Source organism: Tinamus guttatus, unplaced genomic scaffold (genome assembly GCF_059628265.1).
Source record: "Tinamus guttatus ecotype Peru unplaced genomic scaffold, ASM5962826v1 Tinamus_guttatus_pri_ptg000197l, whole genome shotgun sequence".
In the NCBI taxonomy this organism is placed as follows: domain Eukaryota; kingdom Metazoa; phylum Chordata; class Aves; order Tinamiformes; family Tinamidae; genus Tinamus; species Tinamus guttatus.
Window position 1 is genome coordinate 4,860,662 of NW_028288731.1, and position 20,876 is coordinate 4,881,537.

Here is a 20,876-nt window from a genome sequence, read left to right on the forward strand (position 1 = left end):
ATCGCTTGCACCTTCACCTTTCCCTTAAGATCTTCAGCATTTACAACAGACACTACCCTGCTTTCTCTCACTAAGTTCCACGTGGATGTACTGATTAGTTTTCAAAAATACCCAGGCAGAATACTGTAGCTTTTGGAGCAGATTGTTGGAAAAACACCCCCTGTACTTTTCTTGAGGTGCTCTATACATGAAGATATCACTAATCTGATATGCTACAGGTTAACTCTTCCTTTCTTTAGTGTTCACTTTAAAGCAACTGGATTCACAAGGCATAAAGTCAATAGATATTTAAGCTATTTAAATAGCACCAAGGATAAAGGTCATGCCTCTGATGTGATTTATCTTCACAGCAACCCACCCAAACGTTGGAAACCACTGCCTTGGAGATAGGAGATTCTGGGGGTTGTATAGATAAGAGGCTGGTATATTCGAACTAGAAGTAGTTTTTTTTTTTTTTTTTTTTTTTTTTTTCTCTCCAGAGTGTATTTGAATAGCTTAGAGCAAGGCCTCAGGTAAAAAAATACCACCTGCATGCTCTCCTCAGGAAAATGCTCATGAAGTTCTGGAAAACAGTTCTCAGAACCCACAAAAACTTGCAAGCAGCAGCTTTGTAGCCAGAGATACAGCTGTGTAAAGGAAAAGGAAGCAAGGCTGCTGTACACGGGCAGGTTATTCAAGCTGTGAATTTAACGCTGAACATGCAAGCTGTTCAGTAAGCCTGTGTAATCCCCCCTTCTGAGCTGCAAAAGAATTTGGCTTGCTGGGTAGCCATGGTGCTAGGAACAGGGCTTTCCCATGAAAAACATCCTTGTGTTTCTTCTCCCAACAAAGTACCACCGGCTGAGCACTCAAAAATGAGGACAGCAGAATTGCTCCAAGCTATACAGGCTTATTATGCAGAAGTCCGTCAGGAGAAGAGGATCTTTAATGATATAAAGGAGTGACTGCCTCCCAGTAGCTGGGTAAAGCACATTTCTACTTTCAGTGGTAAAGTTTCTGTAAGTTTAAACCACCTAGCCAAGTGCCTCTTAACTGGCTGCAAATGACATGGTGGCATCTGGGCCTAGCTCTGCTCATATAAGGAGCTAACACCTCATATCTCAGGGCCTAAGCAATACAGATGCTGAGGCAGCCCCAACGCCCTCAGCAATGTGTTACTACTGCAACACACTGCACTCACAGTCTGGCCAGAGCCCATGAGGGCACCTCATCCTGTGCACCAGCAGCACCCTGCTTCACCACAGGAGGACACAGGGGCACTAATGCAGGTCTCTGCAGGCCATATGAGCCTGCGAAGTTTCAACTACCCTTGTGATTTTTCTTTCTTCAAAATAAGTCAGAATTTTGCCTCAAAATCACTATACAAACAGAACCCTAGCTTGTGTAACAGAGACAGCAATTGCACAATTAAAAAATTCCACCTGAGGCCAGCTCTGTTCTGCAACCGGAGGAGAGGAAGACAGCTAATTAAAACCATGTTCCCCAAAATCAGGGGTCATTAGTTGCATGTACCAGATAGAACATAGTGTCCGCCACAGATGACTGACCTCAAAACAAGAGGGAGCAGGGGAGGTGAATGTAGTTACAACAAAACACACAGTCTGATGGAAAAAAAGTGATTTAAGAGCCACTAGCATCACCAGGATTTGTAATCAGGTGAAAAGAACAGCAGAAGTGGAGCTAAAGTAGACACTAAGGGCACATTCATGCAATCCTGGCACAGATAAACCTGATGAAATAACTAGGAATTTTGCCTTTTTTTTTTTTTTTCCCCTCCCATCCAGATCAGTGTCTTGGTAATAAAGCTCTTTTAACCAGCCAGCTCAAATAGGAAGGATTTCAGATTAATCAACTACAGGTTCAAACCTGCAAAGGGACATTTTGCACCTCAGAGACCACCTCACACCTTGCAGAAGGGAGCTGTACTCATCTTCTGAGAGTATAGGGACAGCTGGAACACAGAAACATACCCTCTAATTTTGAAGCCTTCCCAAGTCCACTTTTGCATCTACAGAAGTCAAAAGCTCTTGAATCTTTAACATGGGAACATCGGCACTGTTATTACTCCCAGACATTTCTTTCTTCACTTTCCAATGTTTTCTCTGTCCTATCTGTCATTACCTTATTTTCTCATTTTCCTTTTCATTAAGGATTATTATTCAACAGAGGAAGTGTAGCACAATCTGCGAATTCATTCAACATGAATGGAGACACATGGTCTAGTGACTTGGGCAGAGGATCAGGAGCCAGGCTGCTTGCAAGACCCAGCCTGACACAGCCCCCATCTCAGTCCTCATGGAAGTCACTTAAGGTCAAATACTTTTGTCCCTTTCACAGCCAAAAGGATCCAAGTTCAGCAGGGGTTCACTTCCTTCAAACAGGAGGGAGCATCACCCTATTAAGACTGATTTTCCAGCTTGTAGCTATACTCTCCTTGTGCAAAGGGCAGACAGTCTATTTAGGCTCATCCTCACCACATAGTTACATCACAGCAGATTTGAGCTGCAGTATTTCATGTTCAGGTCAGTGCAGAGCACAGCTTACAAACACAGGCAGGGACATGTTGTGTACACTACATCCGTTGGTCAAGGTGAAATTTGACTTGGATGACAGCCTTTCCCAAAATGACTGCAGTAAAGAACCTGATTTTTCTGATCTAATCTGCCTGCAAACTTGCATTTGCAAATATCACACAAACCAACTCTCAAGAAGTAACTAGTGCTGACCAGTTCACCACCTTCATTTGGTCACAACAACTCACCACCCACCTCATGTCTCCTTTGCCTCAGTGCCTCTTCATTCTCTAGCCTCACAGTGTTAGGATTAAGGAGGAATTCCCAGAAATAGAGCTCTCCACTGGATACCATTCCTAGACTCTAGGTACAAGCCGCAAGGCCTTTCCGTCATGTTGCTAAACCTTCACTGTGCACACCATAATGACAGACAAGAACAGCAATGTCCTTCCTATCCTGCTTTAGTTTGGCACTGGATAGCATAATACTCATTTGTTTAGCAGTAGAGTTAGGAAAAATAGGATAATTTACTTTTGCATTAGTGTGTGTTTTTTTTTTCTTTTACCAAACAGGAAAGTAGAACAAGACAAGACACTAGATCCTGCTCAGAAAATGAGCTTTCTGAAAGTAAGTTCCTGAAGAGTTAGTCTGATTCTGTGGCACTGTGTGGGGTGCATGGGCCTATGGTTAACTTCCCCCTCATTTTTTTCTTCCAGGAAACAAGAGCACTGTTTCTGAATTCAGAGTGCAAAGTCAGGATGATCTCTCTGGAAGACTCAGATTTACACGGGATACACAAGCCAGGACAGACTCTGGTTCTCCACTGCATTCTTTTGCCATACCATGCATATCTGAAGCAGAAGAGCAAGATGATGGCAATTCTGTCACAGGTGCAAGATTCACAATTTCTTTTGTAGTCAAACTGGTACATTTTCAGAGCAATACATTTGAAGGATTTTTTTTTTTTTTAATCAAATAGGTATAGATTACCCGGAATTAGCCAGACTTCTGTATCAGTTCATTTTTTTTTTTTCCCTCGAATAGATATTAGCTGGAGAGTCACTGCTGCACCTTTTTCACCCCAAGTTAATTGCCAAACAAACCCATCCATTTATCAACGTTCTCCAACAGGCAGGTTCTTCAGTGGCAAAATTTCATAACCGAATTCTGGGCAGAGATGTCCATCTACATGAGATCTGTGAGTCGCAGTTTTCAAATGTGGCAAACACCAGCATTGCCACAAAAATTAACAGAAAAAAAAAATCAGAGCAATATGCCTAACTCCTCTCCCTTAACCTTTTCTCCACATTCTGAACATTGCCTTTTCTATATATGCCAAAGACATTTGTCTGAATGGATTCGGGCTTAAAATGAACCTTGCAAAAAATAAAAGGTTAAGTTAAATCTACAATTAGTCTGTTCTCAATCCTCTTCACTAAAAGGCCATGCAAAGTCCCATGCTCAAAAAACAGAGTATCCAGAATGGATGAAGAGCTGGGCAAGTTCATTTAGTAATTGTCAGCTTTAAAATAATTCTCAAAGTGGAGTTATATTGATCTGAATTCCTGCATACTCAAAGCTCTATTGAAAACATACTATCTCCGCCCCTGCTGAGAAGCCAGCAGAATCACAGTTGTCATCTTAGTGGGCAAGGAATCTTAGTGAGCCTACAAATCAACTCTCATTTCCCTTGCACTAGATTGGAGGAGGAAGCCAGGGTACAAATTCGGAGCCCCTTGACTCGTCCACATTTACTCGCCACAGAGGCATTAAACAGTGTCATTTACTGTCAAAGCAGAGTGAGCTACCCCAGAGAGGGGCATCATTCTTGTGCTCTAGGAATATCCAAACACTAGAAGAATGCAGAGGAGCTGGAATATGAATTTACAGTGCACTTATTGCACACTGTCCTGTACAGACAAGCCCTTGAAACAACAAGCCCCTGGGAGTTGTCAAGTCTCAGTGCCTAATAGACTTTTTTTTTTATTGGTGCTCTGAAACTAAGCTCTGATGTCCTTACTCAGACAATACTGCCATTGAAATCAAGTCTCCGTTATTAACTACCATTTCTTTTATAGCTATAAGGTTTTCAGGTTAGAGAACAGGGATTTCAAACCAAGCCAAAAAATAATCTCAATTCAAAGGGAATTGTGCAAGCATTTATTTTGATTTTATATAACTACTTACACATTGCTCGATTCAACAGATTGGTATTGATACCTAGCGAAGTACCTCCCCTCACATCAACCAATTCCCAACTCCCAAAAACAAAGGAAATCAAGTTTGTCTTGTTTTAAAAGCAGTTCCAGATTCAGATTTGTCAAGGATGAAGTAGAAGACCACTATGAAGTCTGAGTCACAACTTTCAGTTCACCTTCCCCAACCTTTAGAACCATCACGTACCCGCCTGGTTGCAAGCTCCACCACACTCCATTCAAACAGTTCTGATCTTCAAGTCATTCTGAGCTGCTCCCCTCACTGTGCTCAAACCGGGCTTGAGCAGAATCCCCTGAACTCAGTGAAACTCCACTAGAGATGAAGTTAACCCACTGCCAAGGTTCATAACCACAGTGAACAGCATTTTTACAGGTAGCCTGGTTACAACCAGGCACTTCTAGGAATTACTTTTGCATTCCTATGCAGCTACAAGGAAAGGATTGTAGAGGAAATCCCTGGGCTAATAAAGCAGCCCTGCATTTAATTTGCCTGTTACAGCTCTACTTGCAAGAAGCTGTTCAGACACTGACAAAGAAACTCACTTCCCCACCTTGGGCTACCCAGCCTGCACATGAAGGAAGCAATTGTTCAAAGCCAAGTTATTTTAATTTCCTTCCTGCTATACTTTCAGCTTTTTTAGTATGATAGGCCAATGACAAACATTTTCCTTTCAGTTTACTCACAGTGGTGTTCATGGAAAGTTTGACAGCAATATCTGCTTTCTGAGCTACTTATATCTGTAACTGCATTTCTTTGAAGTCAACCTGGGTTTGGCTGGAATGAAGAGCAGACAACAGTGATTGTGGCTTAGTGTCATCTGCATTTGTTATCTTGCAGTAGACAATTTAATCACTTACAATTTATCTAGGCACAAGAACAAGACAAAAACATTGATCATCATTGCAGAGTGTTTCTTCACTGCTAGCAGACCATTTAACATATGATAGACCATATCCAAAGGTCTTACCAAGGACTTAGCATTTATGTTGTTCTTTTTATAGTACAGGGGATCATTAAGGAGTAGTGAAAACAGCACGGAAACAGCTAGAAGAGTCTTGTAAAGTTAACAAGAAACTGTCTGTCATTCTGTTTCAGTACTTTCATTAAGCCTAACAATGTTCATGTCCAAGGATGGTACAAATCTATTTAGTGCCTTTTTTAATGGACGCAACTGAGAGACAGTTTAGACTTCTCTATAAGGTCAGTCACCACATTCTCATAATTTCCATGTTTTTCAGGACTAGAGTCTTTCAACAGTCTTTAATTGTAAGGTTTTGTTTTCAAGTGCTATACTAGCTTAACTGGGAGAAAGGGACCAACACTGCCTTTAACTGAACCTCAAGTATCACAAAACTGTCAAGCAGAGACACCCAAGAAAGTCACTTTCTGCTAAGACTACGTTCGAGGGAAGCTCATTAACTTTCTGCCTACTCTTTTCCTTCCCACTCAATTTGGTGCTTCTGCTTTAGACTCTTAACCAAATTCACCAAATCCTTCAAATTACTTGCATTTCAGAGCTTTGGTCACCAGACTTCAGCACTTTCTCTTAAACTGCTTACTTTCTTACCACTGTACTTTCTATTCCAAGTGAATGACTTTACAGAATTTCACCATCACACAAATAGAACAGAAGAAAAAAAGAGCCCAGGGGCTTAAACATATCCTATGATGACGTCCACATCACTCTGGGCTTGTCATCAGCCTGGTGACAACAATTCCTGTAAGTGGAGATATGGTGTAAAACAACATCTTTGGCGGCCAGTTATCGCTCCTTGGTCACTTTGAGCCCAGTCTTTACACATCATGTGGGATCCCTGAACACGCACAGAAAGCTTTACTGGCACTGCTGTCGCACTCTGTAACTTAGGCCTAGCTTCAGGTGTATGGGTGTCCTGGAGAAGCGGAAAGGAAGAGATCAGAGCACAGAGCAACAAAGAAAACCGATGGAAGAGAAGAGCCACGTGTTCCCTATTGTACTTTACATGTACAAAACCCTCCTGTGTGTATCAGACTAGAAGTACTAACACTGAGCAATACCAGTTCTCTCCTGCTGTTTTTAACACTAAAGAAAACAGTGCAGTGCATTAGTGAGGGAGTTTCTTTCTCTTATCTGTTATTCTCCAGCATTTGTTAGCTAAACCTCTTAACTCTCCCAGCTACCCATTGCTCCCACCAGGGAAGTTCCTAAAGCACACCTTTTTGCACAGCATGGGTTTTATCTCTTAGTTGATTTCTCTTTTCTGATCTCCACACACATGGAATTTCTTGTTAGTAAGCCCGTAACGACTGTACATCCAGGCTCTGAAAACTCCCTCCCTCTAGAGCTGTTCCCAAAGAACTCACTCCTACATTAGTTTCTTTCTTTTCTTCTCCTTACAGCAATCTACAAAAAAAAAAAAAAAAAAAAAAAAAAAAAAAAAAAAAAAAACTAGATCTCTTAAGACACAATACTACTTTCTGCAGCACAGATACTATGGCAAAGAGCTCAAGTTGCTGAAAGTTTGAAATCTCAAATCTGTAGGGTCATACAAAGGTGAAAAGTGCTTAAGGGACACTGAGAAAGAGATGAGAAAGATAAGATGCATCCCAAGATGCCGCAAATGCTGCAAGATTCTACTAATCTTAAGTAAAAGGTTTTTTCCATGATAGACTGTTTTTGTTGTAAACTTACTGATTACCAGGCGATAACTTCAGAGAAGTCTCCCATTACTCTAGTTCTGTCAGCGTTTCCCACTATTATTCACCAAAACATCATGTAAAACAACTGCACCAGCATCTTTCCTTCTCATGCTCTTGGCAGCTGCAGACGCTCTCTGGAAGCCGCTGCTTCCTCCATGCTCATGGCCTCACGCTCTTACCCTCAGTGCCGCCACCAGGGAGGTGAGAGGAAGAGTTCAGTTAAATCCAGACCATACATCACACTGCCCCAAGGCAAGTTCAGAACTCGTGTTAGAAGAATGCTTTTCAAATTAATGACTTCTCTGATAAATAAGGGGACAGCAAGGCAGTACAGCAGCCTCTAAGAACTGTAGCAGCTAACTGTGCAGAGCAGTAAGCCCGAATTCCTTGACTGTATTCCCGATTTTTCTCTGCAGTTCATCAGCATTGTAACATCAAGACACTTAAATTTACCACAACTTAAAAAAAAAGCGTGAAAATAAATAAGAAAAAAAAAATCATGCAACGTTTAAGAGCTTCTGACAAACCATCAAGTAGGAATGCAAACAATGTATTTGGTCTTGGGAAACTTCATTTCAGGGTTACGGTTGTCATTGGAAGAAGACACCTGTGTATTTGAATTTTTTTCCTTGAAGTCTTTTTTTTCCTCCACAGCCTATATCATACAGGTTCAGCTTACTTTAGTACATATCGCTATTTCTCAATACATGAACTCAATCTTCTGAAATCAAAGTTTCCTGGTACTTAAAAGAGGTGCTGTGGTGCTTGACTACAGGTGCTTTCCCTGACCTACACTCGCCTACATTTCAGGACTTTCATAGTGGAAAATGCAACAGATTTCAACAAAGCTGCATTTTTCACACTGCTTGTTTCTCGCTGTCTCTGAGCTGGCCTTAGCTTGTACAGGGCCCTCCATGTCAGTAACACATACAAGCTGATATCTGGCTCCTTCCTCATCTGTGATTAAGTCAACATACTCAGCCAACACGAGGGAACTATGCAGGCGTTGCCTTCTTTTTGGAGACAAAGATACTGGAGCTTTTTTTCCATCACCCTAGGCAAGAGATCAGAAGTGTGAAGTGTGATTCGTGATGAAATTTAGGACTGTGCAAAACTTGCCTGGTTTCAGATTTCATTACCACCCATCAGAAAGGTTTGGCAAGGTAAGAGATCATCTGCCAATTAAGGTCACACAGCATTCAGGTTCAGAAAGCTTCCAAAGTGCGGTAGGGTGAGAAGTTGCAACTTCAGTCAAGTCTTCTAGTGAAATTTGTACAAGCTGTGAATTTAAACCAGGTTCTGCTCCTATGGCAGGAAGCTGCCAAGCAACTATACATGCCTCAACAAAAGAAATAGGCCCATTTCACCCTTACAGTCATGGGGAGTTGGGAGTACATTGTTCCTTCTCAGGCTTGTATCAGCTTTCCAGCCAAAATGAGACTGGTAGTAGTCTCAAAAGATGCTCAGGACAGGGAAGGAGGAGGGACTAGAAAACCTCCCACGCTAAGGACATGCCTTTTCCAGCAGAACTGATAACACTGTAAGCCTGAACAGAGACTGACAACTTCAGGAAGAACTGCTCATGCTATTTCTATGTTGAACTTAATCCCACTACACCTGACATTAAGTTACAAGACTGATAGCCATATATTTAACTGGAATTTGCATCTTTCTCAGTCCTTTCCTAACAAACAGCCCTTAGCATATGAAAGTGACATCACTCCACAGGTTCTTTTAAGACAAGTTCTGTACAGCAACGCTTTGTTGGAAACTTTGGTTTCACAGAAAACACTGATATTCTACCCAGTTTTTCTCATATCTTTGGAACCACGGCGCTCTCTACCGGTGCTCTGGAATCCTGGCCCACAGCAGCTTGCTTTTTCCAGGGAAAATCCTGCTCCCTCCTCTCCAGGCATTAGATCCTTTCTGATAGGTTTCCCCATTAGCATCCTTAAACTTAGAGTGGAAAGACAACCCACTGTCCAAAAATTGCTTACCTCTACAGCTTAAGCTCTTGCAAGTCCAATGGAGGCTAGAGAATGAATCATCTGCTGGGGAAATAGGCTTCATCAGAAGAGAGACATCATCTTGTTGTGTTTTTTTTTTTTTTTTTTTTTTTAATGAAGTTGTCTCAGCTGTTGAAGTCTGCTAATTGACAGTACATTACAGTGTTTTTCTGGCAGCTTCACATTCTGGCTCATAGGTCACCTGCAAACATTATTTGTTGAAAAAAAGTCCTTTTACTGATACTGGCAGATAAAAGGTTTCAGGAGAGAACCTACATGTATCTTAACCTTTGAAGGTTCAACACTGGTTCAAAGATCTGGAAATAGATCCTTTAATTTTTAAATATAATCTAAAGTCACCCCAAATTTGGAAAACAAAAGAGCACTAATATTGTGAGATTTGCCTTTTTCAACTCAAACCTATATTTTGAGTTACTTTGATGCTTTGCCATTTATTTTTTAATGAATTTAATACACAACCAGTAGCTGTTCTTATTTGAACTAAGTAATTCCTTTTCTGGCCCTAAAAAGGAGAGAGAATGCATTCGTCAGGACTATCAAATCTGTAACTTTTGAAAAAGATTCTAAGTTCCAAGTTTCTCTGGAAGGGAAGAAGTTAAAACAATCAATTTATTTTTTACAGCGTCAGATTTAAAACCAAAGCTCTTCTATCGTCCTTTGGTTTGGCTACTGGTGTACTGAGACCAGCTGCAGCCCAGATGTTCGGGGGGGAAAGCTCCGCTGTGCAAATGTCAGCTTGGCCTACCCTAAAAGGTGGTTTTCACTTTTACAGATCCAGACAAGCAAGTGGACCCTGAATGCAGTTTTTCACAACTGAAAACCTGCTCTGACCTTTCAGTATACTCGACTGAAGAGATGTAAGTTTATACAGAAACTACAATACATACCTTTTTCATTTCAACTATCATAAAAAGTTCTGAAAATGAGTTTGAGGTTTTCTACTTCCTCCCCTTTTGTTTGCTGTCAGGCATCTTAATTACATTGTCTATCACATTGTCTAGCACAGGGAAACATCAGAGAGGAATTTCTCAGCAATCACACCCTGACAACAGTGGCCCCTACAGCCCATACTCATGGTGAGAAGGGACAGTCATTGCCTCCTGTTTACAGAGACAGATTTCCTGTCGGATTCCTCTCCTCATTAAGATACTGAACTGCCACAGCATCTAAGCAGCCCTAAGGCACCTTGATGAGACTTCTTAAAACTAGTACTTGGAAGGGGGGAAGAGGTGCTTCTGAAGCGCTTTTTAGCTGTAAATCGATTAATTCACCTAGACAGATTTTAGATGAAAACCAGCAGTGTCTGGCAAATACATTGCCAGAAACAAGAGGCATGGGTGACACTGCAAAAAACAGGGAGACCCAAGTTCTACTGTCTTCACGCTAATGGAGTTCTACAAGACAACCACAAAGGAGTCTTAAATGGGAAGGTCTGCCCAGTTTAGGACTGTTTTGCATCAATGAAGTGATAATAGGTATCACAGGCTCTAAAAACATAGGGAGAAAACAAATACTTAACACATCCTTCTCTATAGCTCTCCATAGTCCTGGACAAGTCACACAGCATTTAATTTACAAGAACAGGGCAGAAACAAATCTCTAGACCAAAACAAAAATAGAATTAAATGTTCAACTCTGATTCTAAAGTAATTCTTAGACTCTTAGCTCACCCTAATAAGCAAGGTTCATGTTTTATATGAAGCTTTGGTATTGAGTTTTAATTTCTACATTTCATGATGAAAATGAACATTTGTCATTTGTGAACATTTGTGATTTCTATGATATTCTGACGTGACACTGCTATCTTAAAATCTTTTTTCATTTAAGTCTTATAGATTTGTTTGTACAGACTAATTCATCCTAAACAGGACAAAAACCCTCTCCTTTTAATTATGCTAGTGATTTACAAATGCACCTCTTCAAGTCATACTCAGGAAAGTATGACTTTTCAGAAGGGGTTTCACAGCACACTGATACAAAGCTTATTTCACTGAAACTCGAAGCACCATTAATTTGTAGCTTAATATTCAGAGAAACTGAGCACTTACTGCTGCTACTAATGCCACTGGAAGATATGGGCTCACCTCACTTCTAAAATAAAAATAAAATCAAACCATTAGTTTGTGAAGTATTTTTGAGAACTATGGACAATAAGCATTGCACAAATGAAAACATAATATTAAAGTATTCATGCAAGGCACCTGCAAATGAGTCTTCAGATCTTCACTGCAGCATGGCAGAAATGTGGCTCAGTTTTCCCAGTAATGAGGAAAAAAACAATCCCCAAGGAGAGAAGCAGCTACCTACCAGGGCCATTACAATTAATAATTAAGTTAGTAAAGATTATTAATATTTATTATACAACAAATACAACAGGAGTGAAACAAAACCACAAGGTCTCCCTATAACTTCCAAAGAACAGTTTAATACTGGACATACTTTGAAATACATTTGAAATACTTTGGATTTCAAAGTAGTTAATTTTGTTGTTGTTCTCCCCCTCTCCCCTCTTTTCCTCATTCTTTTTTTTTCTAAAGGCAAGATAAAGAGCTTGAAACTGACTCAAGTCCTCTGAGATCTCCCAGCCATCAGGAAATGGAGAGAGAGAAGTCTGAGGTAAAAACCAGTAATTCTAAACAAAAATTTATGAAAGGGGAAAAAGCATCTTTCAAGAAAACCAAGAGTGAGAAAAAAGCAGCTAGCAAGAGCTTTGCTATTGTAAGTTTTATGGCAGTAAAACTTCCAGGCCATTCACCTAGCAAGGCTTAACACAGCAAACCAAACAATTTGTTACACAGTTTACAGGAATCTGTTGTGCTTTTAGCATAGGTGTTTAACTTTTAGAGGCAGTTTCCTTTGTTTTCAAGCAGATATTCACCAGTCAGTACACAGTAACTTGAAGCTGTCTTCATGTCTCATAGATAGGTTCTCATACAGATTTTTCCATGCTCAGTAACATAGGAGTACCTTTCATTAGGACTGCTTTAGGAGAGTTGACTGCAGCAGTTGTGGTGGAGTTCTAGCATGCACATCCTGAAGAAATATGGATGTTCTTTTATGAGCAACATTTATGAGGTAACTGACAAACTGCTGCAAGGATTTGAACAGAGGCTGTTTGCCAAGAGGTGAATCAATACGCCCTTCATCAACACATCATGAGCACACACAGTGACTTATTTTTTCCCCAGGACACAGGAGCTGCAGAGACTAAAACCAGAAAGAGCATCAGTTACAAGTTGACAAAGATAGACCCAACATCCAAAACAGAAAAGATCAGCAGTAAGAACAAGCAGCGTCACAGAACAGAATTTGTCATTGGTAAGAGTAATAAACAAAAAGCAGATCTTATTCTCAGCATCTTGTTGTCTTCATGCGCAGTTTTCTAGTTGTTTCAATGGGAGCTAAAGCAAGGGTATACAAAGGATTAGTCTATTGTATTACCGTAAAACAGAAGAACAGACAATCCAGCCAACTTTATGCATGCCTTTGTTGGCGAAGAAAAACTGGAGATGGGTATTTGAAGATTTTTATTTTATCTTATTTTTGTGAATAGTAATGATTAACGTACTAAAATCGATTTCACTATTATTCTCATACAAGACAGAGCAAGCACCGCTAACAGGAAGAAGCTTCAACTATATTTCATGTTAGGTACATGTAAGGAGTCTTGTTGTTGCTGTTTTTATGTACCAGAAGGCAAGAATTACGAATTGTATGAAAAAGCAGACACCATAGCTAGTTTTTTTTTCTATCTGCACCAAAGTATTGAAACAGAAATCCCCAAGCATGTCTGCTGGAGCATGCACTCATACTGCAAACATAGCTTGAGGTTATTTACACACGCCTGTTTGCATTGCAGTTGTACCTATACTCAGAAAACTGGATTATGCTGAGACTTACTTTGTAGGCAGCAGAATTCCAGAGGAAGACAAAATAACTTGTGTGAAGTTATCCAGCAGACCAGAGGCAGCACTAAGCTGTCTCATGCCCCAGACTCCCTTTGATAGACATCATGAATTCTACCTTTTACTCACAGAAAAGTCTGAAGTAGAAGTACATTTAATCTAGACAGAGCCCCAGCTCTTCTGAGAGCAGTTGGAACAGCAGAACAAGTTAACACAAGATAATTAGCAATTAATAGCTATCTGAAGTAATGTTTTAATATTTATGCAGTTATTTGGAAATTCACTTCAGTTTTGATGTATTTGTTACACCTGTTTCACCATAACAGACGCTTTTTAAGTTTTTAGTGTGCTTAATTTGAGCAGAGTATGAAACAAGATAAGGGCAGAGAGATCAAGAGTACAAGCTGTTCTTTTAAGAGTCACCAAGTTATGACAGGGCAATTTCTCACTTGCGAGGAGGCCTGAAGATGAAAACAATGATTTAACCAATTTACAGTTTGCTCTCAAGTTTGCTCCCCCAGCACAAAATTACATAAATCTGTAAGTTACCTCATTAGTAGAAAAATGTACCTCTAGTCTGAAACATGTGCACTTCGAGCAAGCACCACTGCATTCAAAAAGCTAGATCAACAGTGATCTGGCTTCATGAGGTTTGAAACCACTTTTTTTTTTCCCCCTCCTCTCTCTCTAGGAAAATCAAAAGATAAGAGAATGACAGGAACGAAAAGGGCCTGGTTGGAGAGGGCACAAGCTGCAGCGAGGGGGCAGGCGGCCACCCCAGAGCCCACAGCAGAGATGGGGATTGGGGGCCCAGGCAGCCCTGCTGCTGGCAGCAGCTGCCCTGCCTCCCCCTCTCCTCCCTGTGAGTATGAAGCCTTCCCTGAGGACCACCAAGCCCACCCAAGCAACCACAGCCTTCACCCCACACTGAGCCACTCGCCTCCAACCATGGCCAGTGGCACTCACACAGCAGCAGCAGGCAGGAGCAGCCAGACCTCAGAGGTAAGTGGCACTTGTGGGAGGGGACACATTAAAACACTACCAAAAAAAAAAAAAAAAAAAAAAAAAAAAAAGTTGAAAAATGTCAGTAACAAAGACCAACACAGCACAGCATTACCTGCCACCTCAGCAGGGCAGCTCAGTCAGCAGCTGCCTCAGTCACAAAATGGCCACCGCCTTGGCCACAAAATGGCCCCCGCTGTCCCCCTCAGGGTGCACACCAGGATGCCTGCAGCCACAGGAGGGGCTGTCTGCGCACCACACAGGCTCCTTCCCAGCCCCACAGCCGTCTCAGCTCCGCTTCAGGCCAAACATCATCCACAAGTGGAAATGTGCGGAAGAGCCATGGCTCAGGGAGGCGGCTGGCACACTGGGCACAGCTGCAAAAGCCGAGGCCTACACCAAGCCGCCTCCATCATGGGGTAGTTTCAATAGTGAAATACTGGGATATTAAATGCAAATAAATTAATGTAAGAGCCATCAGATATCATGGAAGCAAGCACCTACATGAAGAAAACAAGAAGTTTATTCACCATGGGCAGAAACCTGAAACACCGTCACCCCACTGACACAAGTCTACATACGTCACAGTACTTTTAAAGTATGCATTTGCTCTAAAAAGTACCCACCAAAACCAAAATATTTCTTGGATCTCCATTAGTAACAGACTAGCCAAGCAGCCTTTAGCGCATTATTTATGTCACTGTTTAGGTTCCTCCAAGGAAATGGCAAGAGGGAAAATTAGCAGGGGAAAAACCAGCAGTGAAGGCAGAGAGAAGGCGGCTAGAAGTGGAGAGGAGGCGAAAGGAAGAGGAACAGCGGAAGAGGAAAAAGCGAGAGCAGCAGGAATATATAGAAAAAAAGAAAGCAGAACTGGAAGAGGAACTACAGAGGAGAATGGAAGATGTGCGGTTAGTGAGGGTATCTGAGAAGTGAGTATTTGGGTGGGATAAGGACTGGGGTAAGGACTGTAGTCCTGCCCCCCCCCCCCTTTTTTTGGTCAGCCTAGTATGTGTACCCAAATCACTGATCGAACATGTAACAGAAACTTATCTAACAAGGCACCCCTCCAGTATAATAGGAGAATACATTTCAAAGCAGAGAACATCCCACAAGCCTTCAGCTGAAATGTGTAATTATAGTCATCTTTCCATTGCATATTAGATTCTTAAGAATAGTATTTTGTGCATACCTTTACTAGTTTCACCATTTAAGACTTTCACCCATTTATCTTCAAAGTCCTGAGTCTATCCTTCAAAAGCTTACACCAACTTCCAAGCCTAAAATTGTGATTTTTCCAAGCTGTTAATGAAACTCTTAATGAAAATATTGAACAACACTAGACCCCAGACTTCAAGACCTACTTCATGTGACCATTATTAGTCATTCCACAAATTCAGTTTTCAAACTAGTTGCACACAGCTTCTACATTACATTTCCCTTTTTAATAAGTTTTTATGGAGAACAGTGACCTCCTTGGGTGACTTTGAAGAGCTGCAACCTACCTAGAAATTACTGAGTAACTGGCATACATTGCTCTGATCCTGGGGTTATAGTAGAGGCAGGTTTATTGAAATAATATTTAAATCAGGTGTTGATTTATAAAGCATTTTTCTAAATGAGTGCTATGTCCTGTTTCATTCAATTTAAGAAAGGACAAGCACGCATTCGAATAAAGTCTGATTTCAGCCTTGAATTCAAGCCTGAATTAGGGAGATGATCCTAAGTTTCACCCAGTGAAATGGAAGACCTGAGGAAAATAAGGGCAATCAAACCCATTACCAAAATAAGGAGAATATTCCTTCTCATTAGCTTCCCTTCCATGCTCATGCTTATTCTCAGTGTGAACCACTATGCACAAATAGGCTACTTGAACCACTGATCTGTTCACATCTAAATCTCATCCAAAGCTTTTCACTGCCTCCTCTCTTGCTGCATCACCTGGGTTCTTGTTCTGGATTTCCACCATATTTGTGGAACAAGAACACAAATGCTGAGAATTCTCTCCAGCTCTTGCTCTGAGCTTTCCTATTTGTCCTTGTGCTCTACTCCATACCCTCGTCTCCACACCTTTGTTTCAAATAAATCATACCACGGAAAGCAGTATGCGGACACAATTCTCATATCCTCTTTTAAAAAGCCCAAAGATTAAAAATTTGTGTTTTTCACTATCAGGAGATGTCATGGTGAAAACTGGGCAGCAAATTTTCCCCTCTGCCCCCAATAATTTGCATAACCAAACATATGCTAAGTATCACTAACCAACACCTGTTTAGTCTTTATTCTGATTTTTCCCCTTCACTGAGGCAATCTGTTTAGTGATTCGGGCCAGAACCTGCTCCTCTTCTGGCAAGACTGTTCAGCAGACCCAAGGTTGCCATAGCAATTAAAAATCATTTATGTTTTAGTTTACAGAAACAGAGACTAGAAAAAGAGCGGAGGCGCCAGGAGGAGGCGGCAGCAAGGAAGTCACAATTAGAGAAAGCTGCACAGGAAAGTATTTGGCAGCAGCAGGAGGAATATCACAGAAAGCTTCAGTCATTCCAGAAGCCACAGCTAGAGGAACAAGAACAAGAAGGTCATCTATAGAAAGGCCAATGCTTATTTTATCTGCAAATAATTCAAAAAGGCTTATTTCTAGTAAATGCATAGAACTTTCAGCTAGTTTGTGGCTCTGCCATGGAATTCCTGTGACACTAAGACCCAAACTTGCAGCACATCAGTTTTTCCTCTACGCAGTAGAGATGGTAACTATAGTCCTCTCAGTCCTCACAGCCTGAAGGGGGAAAATTCCACAGCCTGGCTACGATACAGTTGCATAAGATGCAACAATAGCATTCATGCCATATTTGTTAACTTATTTCATGCTCTCAGCATATTTGATAGCTTCTCAGAAAGCTCCAGTCCCAGTAGTTAAGCCTAAAGATTCTATTTTTAACAAATGTTTGCAGAGAAAAAAATGAAAACACTAATCTTAAATGCCAATCAGATTAAAAAAATCAACTAGTTATTTCAAAATTGCAAAATGTAAGCCAAATTCATGTTTAAGTACTTGAAATGACAGTATTCAAATAGTAAATTCTCTTTATTTATAATTCATAGAAACATTTCCTAAGTAGGATGCATGCAAGCAACTAATAGTTGTTTGGTGATCTGTTTCTAAGATGCAGAAAAACAAAGAGAAACATGGTTAGAGAGAGAAGGCCAGCAACTAGTGGAGATGGCAGAACAACACCTGGAGTATGACAGACAGAATGAAGACAAAGAGAAGAGAAGACATGAGACTGAGGAGCAGAGAAAGAAAGCACAGGAAGAGGCTCAACTAGCTTTGGAAGAAGCTGAAAGACAAACGCAACTTTTAATCAGGTACTTACCCAAGCCTTTTTTTTTTTCTTGAATAGTAACACATCTGTACACCGAGCTCCAGTTGGGACTCATTTATCAGCACAGTTCAAGTTGAAGAGCAGTATCAATATCCTCCATAGTTGGTTAAGCTGCCTTCAGTTCAAACTCTAAACTATAGTTCTTTTGCAACTTAAACATTTTTTCCAGCGCTTCCCCAGATTGCAGTAGCAATTCATGTACATCCTAAAAGCTCTGAAAAGGATTCCATGATATAATAGCCATTTACATGACAAAAAAAGGATAGTTTTTTGTCATGGAACTGAAATTATATGTACACAGTCCATTAGAGCAGACTCCAGCATAGCATACTTCCAGAACTCATTTCTCCTAGCAGCTCTGTAGAACAGGACTCTGAGTTTGCATATTCCAAACCAAAATTCTGCATACTGTCCTTCTTAAGGAGAGCCTACATCCTTTTGACAGCCACAAAGCACTACGCTGTATAGGAGGGTATGTATATCACTTCAGCTGAACAAGAATAGCTACGCCTTGCTTGCCTTTTTCATGCTATTGACAAGAACACTGTCCCACAACAAGATATTAGCATAAGCTAAAGATTTCTTCCCTGGCCCATTCCAAAGCTTGCTGAAAGCCAACAGTGGGGTAAGTCCAGGCTTCTGCTCAAAAGGCACTGTAAAAAGGGAAAGAAATCAGCAATAAGGTAGTAATGAGCCTATTGAGTTTGTAGGTTTCAAGTCAAAGCACCAAATTTCTCACCATAGGAAAAATTTGGTCCTGTACCTTTAATCCACTTTATTAATATTGTTTGCAGGCAAAAAGCAGCTCTGGAGCAACATCCGCAGTTCCAGCAAGAGTTCCTAAGAGAAACTACTGGACTAGAACACACTCAAGATATTTCCCGTCCATGGGTGTTTTCTTATTTTCAGTTGCTTGAAAAGCTGGATCTTAAAGCAGTACGAAAGAATAAATAGAGCCAGAGATGGGTCACTGCAGTGGGCGCTTTATAATTCAAGGCTCCAAGCCAGATCAAAATCAGAATGTTCCTAGATAGATGCTATGCTCACTCCCAAACAGGTTTTCCCAGATTACAAGTGTAGTCTGTATTTGCATCCTATAAAGCCTTCCCCCCCCACCTTTCTAAATCAGCCAGTAGAAAGCAACTTAAATCGTGATGACCTTTACAACCTCTCAAGGTGCCAGAGTATATTTTGCTTGTCCTTTGCTGCTTCATCCCAGATTCTTCAGGCCATTTTGTGATAAAACAGAAAAGTCAGTTTACAAGATACATGTAAGATCTCAGTTCTGACTTTCAGAAGGACCCCCAAACCAACTGGCTATGCTTCTTGTTTCACAAAAAGCTAGAAGACTTCAGTGTGAGCCCTATGCACTACAGAAATAGGGAACTTTTCTGTGTGCCAGGTTCATCTTTCTCCACTTTGCTACTATTCATTTAGCAGAGCACAAGACTCTTTGTAGATTTTAGATTCAAATTAGACTGAAGATCAATACATCTCGGGAGAAGAGTAATCAATTTTTGTGGTCTTCCTGAATTGAAGCTGAACTTCATTTAAATTTAAAAAAGCATCAAACATTCATTTTTAAAGAAAAATCCCACCAATTCACTGTGTTTTGAACATCTACAGTACATACAGTGCTCTCTATGCAGCTTCAGAAGCTATCTTCTCATTTAAGAAATTTTACCTGCACAGGCACCATTCAGAAATGCACAGAAGATGCACAGGTCACATTTGTACTGTATTCTTAAAAAATGATTTCCATTTCAAGTTGTAGAGTTCAAGCTTTGCCATTATTTGAAACTCTACCTGAAGTCCAAATTCTGCAGATGTATTTAACTGCACAATCTCTTGTATTTTAAAACAAGTACATCTACTCTAAGAAAATATACAGATCCTTTAGAACAAATGTGAGCAAATCTGAACAGAGCCTGATACTTTTGCCTAGCAGTTACCAATATAGCCTTTATATAACACAATAGTGAATATGAATGACAATTTCTGCAGGTAGAAGTATTTAAGGCAGAACTCAATGAAATGCTTTCATGTCCCCTCACTTAAGGAGCACACACACATAATGGTAGCAGACATCAGTTCTTCTAAAGTATTATGTATATGTTAAATCACATTGTCACTGGTACTATATACTCTAAAGATAGATGTTCTAGAACAAAGTTACATGACCCCTGCCAGAGTTTCATCCCACTGAGGTTGGCTTCAGTTGCAAATACCATTTTGAAGTCCATCTTTTCAATAGCTTCAAAAAGCTAAATGCAAGAGTTAAATAGACAATATAAACAAGCATCTAAAATGCAGGCTTGGAAGAGGAAGGTGGGCAGTAAGACTCAAAGAAAATTGGCACAGCAACTAGAGTACTGATATTGAACCCAGGGGAGCTGGATTCTTTTCCCCGCTCCATTTTCAGCTTCCTGAGTGACCTGAGCAAGCCACATCCCCTGTGCCTCCGTTCTTATTTTGTAAGACAGGGATAATAAGAATTTGTCTACTAACAAGAGCACTGCACAAATTTAAATTAGGAAATGATCTGATATTAATTACAATGCTACTTATTCTGGTATCCTGAAACAGATATACTTAGTATTCTAAAAAAGCAACTGGAAAGAAGTCCAAAGGCAGCATTGCTCTACATCACAACAGCAGTCCCTCCTTCTCCCAAAGAATTACATACAATACTTTAAGAAAATTCCATATTCTGTTATTTTGTAAACAAAAAATTTTAATCTTTAAAAAATTGCTTAGTGCAACTATGTGTACAAAAGTATATTACTGGATCAGAAATAGGACATTTGAAACCACAAGCATGAGAAGAAATGCATTTATAACTTTACAGCAAGTGCCATGAAAACTGATGATTCAAAAACCCATCTGCAATTTTATCTAAGTATGCCAACACTAAAACGTATGCCTTAAATGAATTTGGCATTCATAAAATGATCTCAATTTACAAAATAAAACCAAAGCAGAAACAAGTCCTATTTATTTGCAGAAGCAGTGGAGCAGGAACAGTGCAGAACACACTGCACTGCTGTGCCTCCTATTTGAGCTTTCATACTAGATCAGGGATAATGGGTTAGTTCAAAGTGATCATTTAGAACCCTGTAAGTGGCAGCTACACAGGAGGAGAACCCTCATAAA